General features: G+C 34.9%; 1 pseudogene; it reads right to left on the reverse strand.

The window, feature by feature from the left end:
* LOC102884982 overlaps positions 1–8,884 on the reverse strand; it is a 34,699-nt pseudogene extending 25,815 nt beyond the window's left edge.
* Positions 8,885–9,872: the final 988 nt, after the last annotated feature.

Raw genomic sequence — 9,872 nt, forward strand, 5'->3', positions numbered from 1 at the left:
CTTATATACGATGGAATATTACTGAGCCCTAAAGAGAGATGAAATCCTGCCATTTGCGACAACATGGATGGACCTTGAGATAATCATGCTAAGCGAAATAAACCAGACTGAAAAAGTAGAAAATCACATGATATCACTTATATGTGGGATATAAAACTAAAAGCAACAAATGAACAGGACAAACAGAGACTCAGGGACATGGACAATGAACTAGTGGTTACCAGAGTGTAGAGGGTAGGGGAGGAGGGGAGAGTTAGATGAGGTAAAGGGGGTCAAATATAGAAGGGTAGGGAGAGGGTGAAGTGGGTAAAGGGGATCAAATATATGATAGCTGAAGGAAACTGGACTTTGGGTGGTAATCACACAATAGAATATATATACGTCAAATTATAATGTACACCTGAAAATTAAATAATTGTATTAACCAATGTTATCCCAATAAACTTTATAAAAAAATAAAATAAAATAAAAAGAACTATGAGACCTCTATATGACTAATTATGTAGATGAATATAAATATATAGTCACATTTTTTAGTAAAATACATATTTAATTATGCACATAATTATATTAGGGGATTTATAAGGCTTTATTACACATGAATTATTACACATGACTTAGAAGAGGGAAGGACAGGTAGTGGCTCTCTAGAGAGATAAAGAGTTAAATGCAGAAAAGATCTTGGATATTAGTTCACTTGTGAGTGAGGGACAAGAGAAAGTTATTTATCAAGAATTTATTGAGCACCTACTACATACCACAGAGGGGCGGTGGTTGTTACAAAAGAATAAATAAAACCATGTGTTTGGTTCCAAGGAACTTATAGTCTACTGGGAGACACAGGCTATTGAAAATAATTGTATGGATAAGGGCTTTAATGGAAACATGCATGGGAAGTATGGTAATCTGTAGGAATTTCAACTAACTTTAGTTAGAAAACATTGTCTGAAGGGCAGGAAAGGACCCTCCATCAAAGTTTTAAAAATGTCCTCCCTTATAGCAGGCAAAACAGTGAGAAAAGGCCACTCCAGACAGAGAGAAGACGGGTAAAATCAAAGAGGTGTGAATTAGCCTTCCTTACTCAGGGACTAAGAAGCTAATTGTGCAGTAAGTCCAGAATGAAGGGTGCAGGGTGGCTGGGAGGGAGGCATGAAGCTGGAGGGATCATCAGGATTATCAGATGTGCTGACCTCTGATCCTACAAATTGGGGAGTGATTTTTAGTGTGTAGAGTGCTGTAACTGGATTTGAAAGGAAGAGATGTGGAGCTATATTTAAGCAGGATGAGAGTGGGGACAAGAGTTAGGAGGCTAAAGGAATTCAGAAAGAGATGATGGTGCCTAAAATGAGGCGGTGGCATTAAAGATTTGGTGACTGATGTTACAGAATAGAAGAAAAGAGGCTGACTTAGAAGAGGGAGGGACATGTAGTGGCTGTCCAGAGGAAGATAAAAAGTTAAAATAGTCAAGAGGAATTAGAGATGTCTGTGGAACATACCAGAGTAGGAGAAGATACAGGTCTGGAGTTGAGAAAAGAATAGATTTGGGAGATACCAGCTTCCAGAAGTGAAAGATATCAATTGCCAGAGTGCCTTTCCTCTGCAGTTTTGTCTCAGGCAACCTCTCACAAAGGCACATAGGTCCCATCCTCTTCAAGACTTCCCTTTCTGCACATGAGAAGAGGCCTTACAAGGCCACTATTGATGTCTTTTTTTTCCCATTTACTGAGGAGTATAACCAGGTAAGGCAGTTGGGATCCATGGAGGTAGGACCCATGTTTCTTGGAACTTGCCACGTATAGACAAATGTTGTGCCAGGATTTACATGTGAGGGGGCTGGAGAGGTACCTAGTAAGAAACAAACGTTTGTAAAATTGAACCTATGACCAAAAGTACCCTAGCCTAGAATTGTATCTTGCTAGAATTGTACCTTGGGTGACATTTGAAAGGGCCCAAAGGAATCACTCTGCCACAATAAGTAAGTATCCAGATGTGATAAGTAAGTATCCAGAAGTGTTATGATGTGAAAAGTGGGCTGCACGATGATTTTAGGAGGAGTTTTATTTTTTTGCTGACATTACATTGCAGTATCGCTTGTTTGAGTCTCCCATGAGTTCTTGTTACTTCCTCCCAGTGTTTTGTAGAATGAGCCCTCATTGCTTTTGTTGTAAAGCAGTCCATGTGGCTGAATGACGAGTGGCAGGGAACCATTGTTATAGAAAATGACCTTGATGATCTGTCCCACCTCTACTTTAATGACAGGGCCTAGAAACCAACAGTTAGTAGTCTTTGGTTTTCATAAATGTAATTTTCAGGTTGTGTAACTCGGGTAAGTTTTTTCTAGGAACAAATTAAAGAGATGATGCCATGAACCAGAAATGTGTCCAACTGCAATACATCTAGATGATTTGGGATTTTAGAAAGTCACTTTAGATCACATGAATATATTAATCTTATTGGATTTATAGAGACAAAAGAATGTAGTTTAAAATCTAGTGAATCGGAATATATTGTGTCCATAAGGTTATAGAATGACAGCTAATCAATAAAACTGTGAGTTGGTGAATACAATTTTCATTGCACAGAATTTATATAAATGGTGTTTATATCTTGCAAGCTATAAATAGAATTTTACCAAGGATTCGAAGGTGTTCTTCTCTTGCCTTCCATGTTTGAAAGGAAGTATCTGTGTATTCATGGTAAACTAACTTTTGGTAAATTCCTCCAATTCTCATTGGACTTTGTTTAAAGTATATCCAGGATTCACTGTGCAGAGAAAATAGATAAACAAAGACCTTTTAAACTTATAACGATCATGTGAAAAGAAAGCAGGAATCTACATATATTGGTTTTAAAGTACTTGTAATTTATTTATAAAACTAATTTATGCTCATTTTAGAAAATTTGGAAAATAAAAAATATAATAAAGAAAATTAACATCTTCATAATTCTACCATCTACATATAACCATTGTCAACATTTCATGGATATCTTTTCAGTCTTTTGTCTATGCATGAATATACAAGTATCTATGTGTCTCTATCTAGTAGCATATCTACAAATTTTCTTTTGGAATAAAAATTTTAAAAACGTGATATCTGATTTTTTTAAGGCAGTTAGTAACAAACATTGCTTTTAAAACAGCTATGTGAAAGAGATGTTAGAATATTAAAATGAGAGGTGTCATTCTTATTTTTTTTCTCTATTATAATAAAATAAAATGGAGTCCCCTGAAAAAAGTGTTTCTTAGCAATGAATTGGTGACTTGCAGTACTAAAACATCATAAAATTTCTCAGCCAGGAGAAACAAGCAAGCTGAAAGATGCTATTAATCCGTACTTACTTTAGTCAATATAAAATGAGAGTTGGACCTAAGTCTGAATTTATTATTTGCTCTAAGCCCAGATATCTTTTTCACAATTAATACAAAATTTTCATTATATAGATTGAATAATTTAATTATGAACTTAAAATGTAAGAAGAGAAAATAATCACTTGATATAACATCTTTAGTTTTCTCAAAAATTTTTTTTGCGAGTGAATTAGAGAAAAATAAATAATGCAGAAAATTTTTTTTGGTGGTTTTAGAATTTGATATTTTCTGACATATTACTTTCATTCAATAGATCAGAAGGATTAAAACTCCTGTAATCTTCAAATTGCTAAATATAGTTAGCGATTAGACTATCAGAAAAACTTTTTGTGCACTTTTAAATACTGATGCCACAGTACTGTATTTCAGTTTTAGTTTTCTGTCATTAATACAACAATTGGTAATATAGTCTTCGGTGTTATTGAGTAAAGAATATTTTATAATATGACTTAAAGATGTTACGGGAAATGATTTGCCTTCAGATCTTAGCTGAAAAGTATAAATTACATAAAGAATGTTTTTGCATTTTTGTAAAATTACTATTGATAACATAATATACTGTGTTGTTAAATGTTTCCTAATTATAAAATAAATCCGTTTTAAAATTTAGTGCTAGGAAAAATATGAGCAGTACGTTTTCCTTTGCATTGGCTATCAAGGCATTTAGAGAAAAATTTTGTGTGGCAATGATCTTTGGACTCAATTTTTTCCAATTATTGATATAATTATTTTTCTACCTTTATTTTATCAGTATATTTCTTTTTTAAAAATAAGATGCCTAAATCCTTTTTAGGAGTAGCTAGATTATAAAAAAGTTCAGTTATCTTTATTTAATCATAAATCTTTAATCACTGAATCATTACCTTTCATTTGCTGTTAAAGATTTGTTAGTGAAGAAATCTATAGCAGCAATATAGTAATGTGTAACATGTATCCTAGTAACATCTGCTGAAGATTTTTGGCAATTCCTTACATTGAAAAAGGCCTTCATACTCTCTGAAAAACAGTAAGCCCAGTAGAGAATGTTATTACAACATTAAAACATTTTTCGTAGCCTATATATAGTTTTTCTTTTAGCCAATGATATTGCAAATTTCTTAGAGAAATTTGAGTTATTGTATTTATGGAATCTGTGTAAAAACATAAAATGTATGAAACAAGTACAAAAACCAGGATGCAAAGAGGAATGTTAGAGGAACATATATTACTTGGGAATGACAACCAGCTTTGGACCAACTTATAGCCGAAGATGGCAACTGCCTGTTGAGAAGAATTTGAGAGTCTTATTTGGCCAAAAATGTCTTTCTTCATGGGTATAAAATTACAACCATTAGTCACTAATGACTTAGTTGGTTTATTAGATTAACTGATGGCAGGCAGGAGGAAAATCAAAGCAAATATATGTTCATGAGGGCATCAGTCCTGTGTTTTGATTTCAGAGCACTGCTAGTGGAAGTGTAAATTAGCATAGACTTTTTAGAAGGCAACCCGGCAGCATATGTTAAAATTAAAAATCCTTTCATTATATATTTTCACTTCTTGGTAGTTTCCCAAGAGAAATATTTGCACATGCATAAAAAAGTGACAAATTAAGGTGTTAACCATAACAATATTGTTCTCATGCATAATCTATGACAAGAGTTGATTTATGTTTCACAAAAAAGGAGGCCATAAACATTGCGTATGATTAGAAGTGATAGGAGCACAAAGATTTTGACGTAAGAGGAGGAAAAGTAAGCTGAAAGGCAGGAAGCAGTGAAAGGGGCAAGGAACAAAAAAAAAGCTAAGTTAATGAAAGAAGAGAGCAAGGATAAAGCTGACTGAGACAACAGGAGCATCTTTTCTGAAAAATTCTGTGTAGAAACACGTTTTCATAAAATAACTGATCAGTTATATCTTTGTTCTTTCATAATATTTTATTACCTTAAAATGACTTCTTTCCTATGTTTCTATGATCAACTTTCGATCAATATCAGATGTTAAAAAACAAATGCATCTACTTAATTTTACTTCCTAGGAAAATTTGGGAACCTAGAAAAATTAGCAGAATTTACTAGATGCACTGCATATCAACCAGCTTGCCCCAAGTGAAAAACTGAAAAACATAAACTCAATTTAACAAACTTGAACAGAGGAAAATCACTAAATAGAATCACAGAAGTTAGACTTACAGTATATTACAAATAAGAAAGCTTTTAAAATCTTACAGAACATGCGATTGCTCTCCATGGACTGCAAATCGCTAGCATTAATTTGGCCAGATTCAGTATACATTTTAATATTGTCCTCAATATACCAGCTCTTGTTTTCATCAGTTCCAGAGAACATCAGAACATAAAACCTGTCAATATTTTTTTCAGTGTCTCCATCCAGTGTACTTGAGACAAACAAACGACAATAACAATAAAATAGCAAAACTTCCTCTTTGCAATAATTATTTTTGCTATAAAATAAGCTGGTAATTCTAATTCGACTTAAAATATAAAAGTAAAATCTTGCACCTCCGCAGACAGAAAGAATCCTAAGGAACCAACCAGGCAAGAAACAGATAGACAGCCTCTCATCTTCCTATTTCCTCCCACCAAGCTGATTCAACACTCTGTAGGAGAGAGAAAGGAGACAGTAATTTTGTATGAGTATGGCTACAGTGAATTTTACTGGGTTTGACTACCATCTAGTGATCAATCTGCGTTATTGGACTAGAAATGAGATGTACTCAAAATCGCCATTTAGTGCTCAGAGTTCAAGGTGGCAACTTTTTACTTTTTTTACTAGAGGATCATGGTCAAAGCAGGAAAAGAGAGCTCATTTGACAGCAAAACTCCACTCAGCGGGTTAGGAAGACCCTACATATTCTGGTTAACTCAATTGCTACAATGAGATTTTAAAAACGTGTTATCTCTTTTACAAGTCAGAATTGGTCTAACAAGTCCTGAAGCCACATCTCTGGGAGTGTCTACATGGGAATGGTAAATTCTTGTCATGCAGTTATTGTCATTGGGGCCAGGCCCCTGCTTTTCCTGCAAATACCACTTGTAAGTATACCGAGTCCCTGGCTCCAGATGGTCATCTTCCTTTTGCAGGCCTGTAGTATTATCAGGATAGAGAACACCTGGAAAACGTAATCAGCGCTGTGGTCACAGTAACCACTGACAACACTATTTTGAATATGACTCATGTTTTCTCCATTAAGCAATGAATGTATGTTAATTTGTATTTCAGAGTAAGATGTGCGCTTCTCCCCTTATCCTTCCTGCCCCTTGTCTCCCTAGCCTGGATTCCCCCTTAGTTGGCTTCCACCTGAATGCCTAGCTTGTACACTTTCTAGTTCCAAATGGAATGAGATAGGCAGTATATTAACAGACTATAATCACCTTTATTGATGGACTCCACAAATATTTATTGTGCACCTACTATGTCCTTATATCTTGAATACAAAGATCTAGGCTCCTGAGCTGCCCTCCATATTTTCTTCACTGCAAATTCAGACTTGGGACCCATGCCATCGAAGGGCATCCATGTCACCTCCAGGTAGCCCACTGGAGCCCCAAAGTGTCACTTTGCATGGATACGTGACCCCGAGCTATTACCTCAGTTCTGAATCTCAGGGACCTTGCTCTTCTTTCTTTATTCTTCTAGAATTTCACGTCAGATTTCTACCTCTTGAGACTAAATTCTGATAACTATGCCTGAAATTCATCCATTCAATAGAACACTTTCAAATATAGCCGACTTCTCATCTTTACACACCTTTTGGGACCTTCCCACTCCATGCTGAACACAAAACCCTGTTTGTTGGCTTTCTCTTCCCTTTTTCCCCCATCACCATCAGGCAGCTGTGAGTGTAAACGTGTAGGAGAGAAGATACTGTCTGGAAATTAGTGTTTCTCTTGACACTGATGTTTTCCAAGAGGCTAATCCTCATCTATGAGGAAATGAAATTAGAGGGAGGCAAAACGGTATTTCTGCCAACTAACATTTAGCTTATGAGTATTTCCTACAAAAAAAAATTTTTTTTTTTGGTGAATAAAAGTGTGTTTTCTTTTCCAGGAATTGCACAAGGGTGATCACTCATTAAAGATGAAAAAGTGAAAAAAGACTGTGTTGGATATAAACATTAAAGACATTAGAAGTAAGAGTCTGCATTCACCCCAGACTATTCCTACTTCATAATGATACCCAATTCATGGTTACCTTGCTTTCTCTGAAGTATTAGGTTCATGCTATCTATAACCAAAGCTCAGTAATATAAGGAAAGAGGATCCACTTACCTTTGTTTTCTTTAGTGTAAGAGAGTCCATGAGGATGGAAACTATACATTCTTGAAGCAAATTTTTTTACATGTACATAAATAAAATCTCCAGTCTCTGCTTTAACTATTGGGCCTAAAAATCCCAACCAGGATGGTTTTTAATGATTCTTTGAAATGTGTCATCAGTATACTGAAAATACAAAGCCTTTTTATAAACAGATCCTATCCTATCTTGGTGGCATTGTAGATACATCTGGGACTGAAACTCTATAAAAAATAAGCAAACAAAAAAAGAGAGAACTTTAACAAATTTTGACTGGAAAGAAAAAAAATGTAGAATCAACAGAAATTAGAAATATGAAGCTTTACAACCTAATTTTGATACACGAAACTCAGACACTGAAGAAAATGTGAAAGTTGTCAAAAAAAGTGTTGCTGGCTAGGAGAACGTTGGAGTCTGTGGTGAAGAGATCAAATACAAAGGTAGCAAGTAATATATGTGGCATTTTGGTTTAAAAGACTTACCAAATTTGTTACATTGAACTACAAAAGGGTTTTTCACCCCACTTTAAGGTTACTTTAGCTCTCAAGCATTAGATCAATTCCTATTACTTAAAATCATTTACTCATTTAAAACATTTGAGGATTTGTTGGTAGAACTGGGAGCATTTGGGCCAACAAACAGTAAATCAGAACCCCACACGTAATCTCTAGATGTCCCCCTCCCTATTGTCTGAAAAGAGAAGTCAAGAAGATAGCTGCAATTTTACAATCTCTGATAATACACTCAATATCAGTTAGGAAAGTGTTGTTTTACATCTTGAGCACCACTTGCACAAATTCGCCAATAAACAAAGATGATCCCTGAAATCATGTGTCATAAGGACAAGTGGCAATAATCCCAGGAAGGAGCAATTTCTGATTTATATTAATACCTGTCTTCCATATTATTCTTATTCTAAAAGACCAAAGAAAGTTGTTTTCATAGCAAATGTGCCCTTAAAGAGTCAATCATGGGAAATTCTTCATCAGCATTCTATCAATGAATAACAATTACCAACATTTTGCTTCTAATAGTGACTTTTTCAATGCAAAGATATTACTTACTGATCTTCTGAAATAGGCTTCCCATTGAGCATATTTTTACCAGTAGGAGCATAGTTCCAAGTGGTTTCTTTAATGCCTATGTAGTAGTGCCTATCTTTTGCCCAACCTGGAGAACTGATAAAAAACAGAAAGGTCATTGGTAAAAGGGCCTTCATTTTCAAACTCTGAGCCTGAAGAGACTAACTGAATGATGCTTGCTTTCCTTTTATAATCTAGACTTTCTTCTTTTATTATGTCCATTTACATAAATCAAGGTTGCATAAGAGTTCAGTATGTTCTTCAGCTACATATATGCCATTTTCATTCCAAATGTACTTAAGTTTTCATTAGTCAGGCCAAGTGAAATATTGCACATCCCATAGAGAATACTGGTTCTTAGCCAGGTGTACACTCCCAGTTTAGAGCGCTTTTGAATAACTGGATAGATTGGCTACTCAGATCTTCCATCATCCACTGACAATTATTATCTATTCCTAGATTATACGAATTATTCTCTAGCCTTAATTTTCTTACCATTCTAGTCCACCTATATACTATAGTCAGATTCTTCTTCAAATGTTACTTTCAATAAGTTAATCCCAAATAACAATTTAAATTTGTTGTCATTTATGACTTTCTTCAAGTTCTTCTCAAATTAACATCTAAAACTATCCATAATCTAGCTCCTAATATGGTTTTCCAAATTTGTCTCCATAATTCCCTTACAGAATCCCTTCCCTCTGAAAAGTTGTCATATCAAGAACACAGCATAGTCTGGAAGAGAATCTATGAGCTCTGGAATCAGAAGCTCTGGGTTTTAATCTTAATTCTGCCTCTTACCAGCTATCACTTGTGTGTGATTGTGGCACTAAATTTCTTCAATTTATAAAATGATAATAATATTACTTCTCCAGTTAGGAAGTTGTGAAAATTAAATGAGAGCCCATGTTGTAGAGGAGCTTGGAGACACATAAAGACCCTGGTACAAAGCCAATATTTAACAAGTACTGTGTACCTCCCTTTCCTCCATTGTTAGAGTGGGCTTTGTGATATGACAGTCTGGAAGTTTTGACCTGTGTAGTCAAAACTTAAAACTGTTATATCACAAAGTTTTGCACATTTGTGATTTCTTTGGTGAGTTTAAAGAGGAAGCTGGGTAAACAG

This window comes from Pteropus alecto, unplaced genomic scaffold (assembly GCF_000325575.1).
Source record: "Pteropus alecto unplaced genomic scaffold, ASM32557v1 scaffold239, whole genome shotgun sequence".
In the NCBI taxonomy this organism is placed as follows: Eukaryota; Metazoa; Chordata; class Mammalia; order Chiroptera; family Pteropodidae; genus Pteropus; species Pteropus alecto.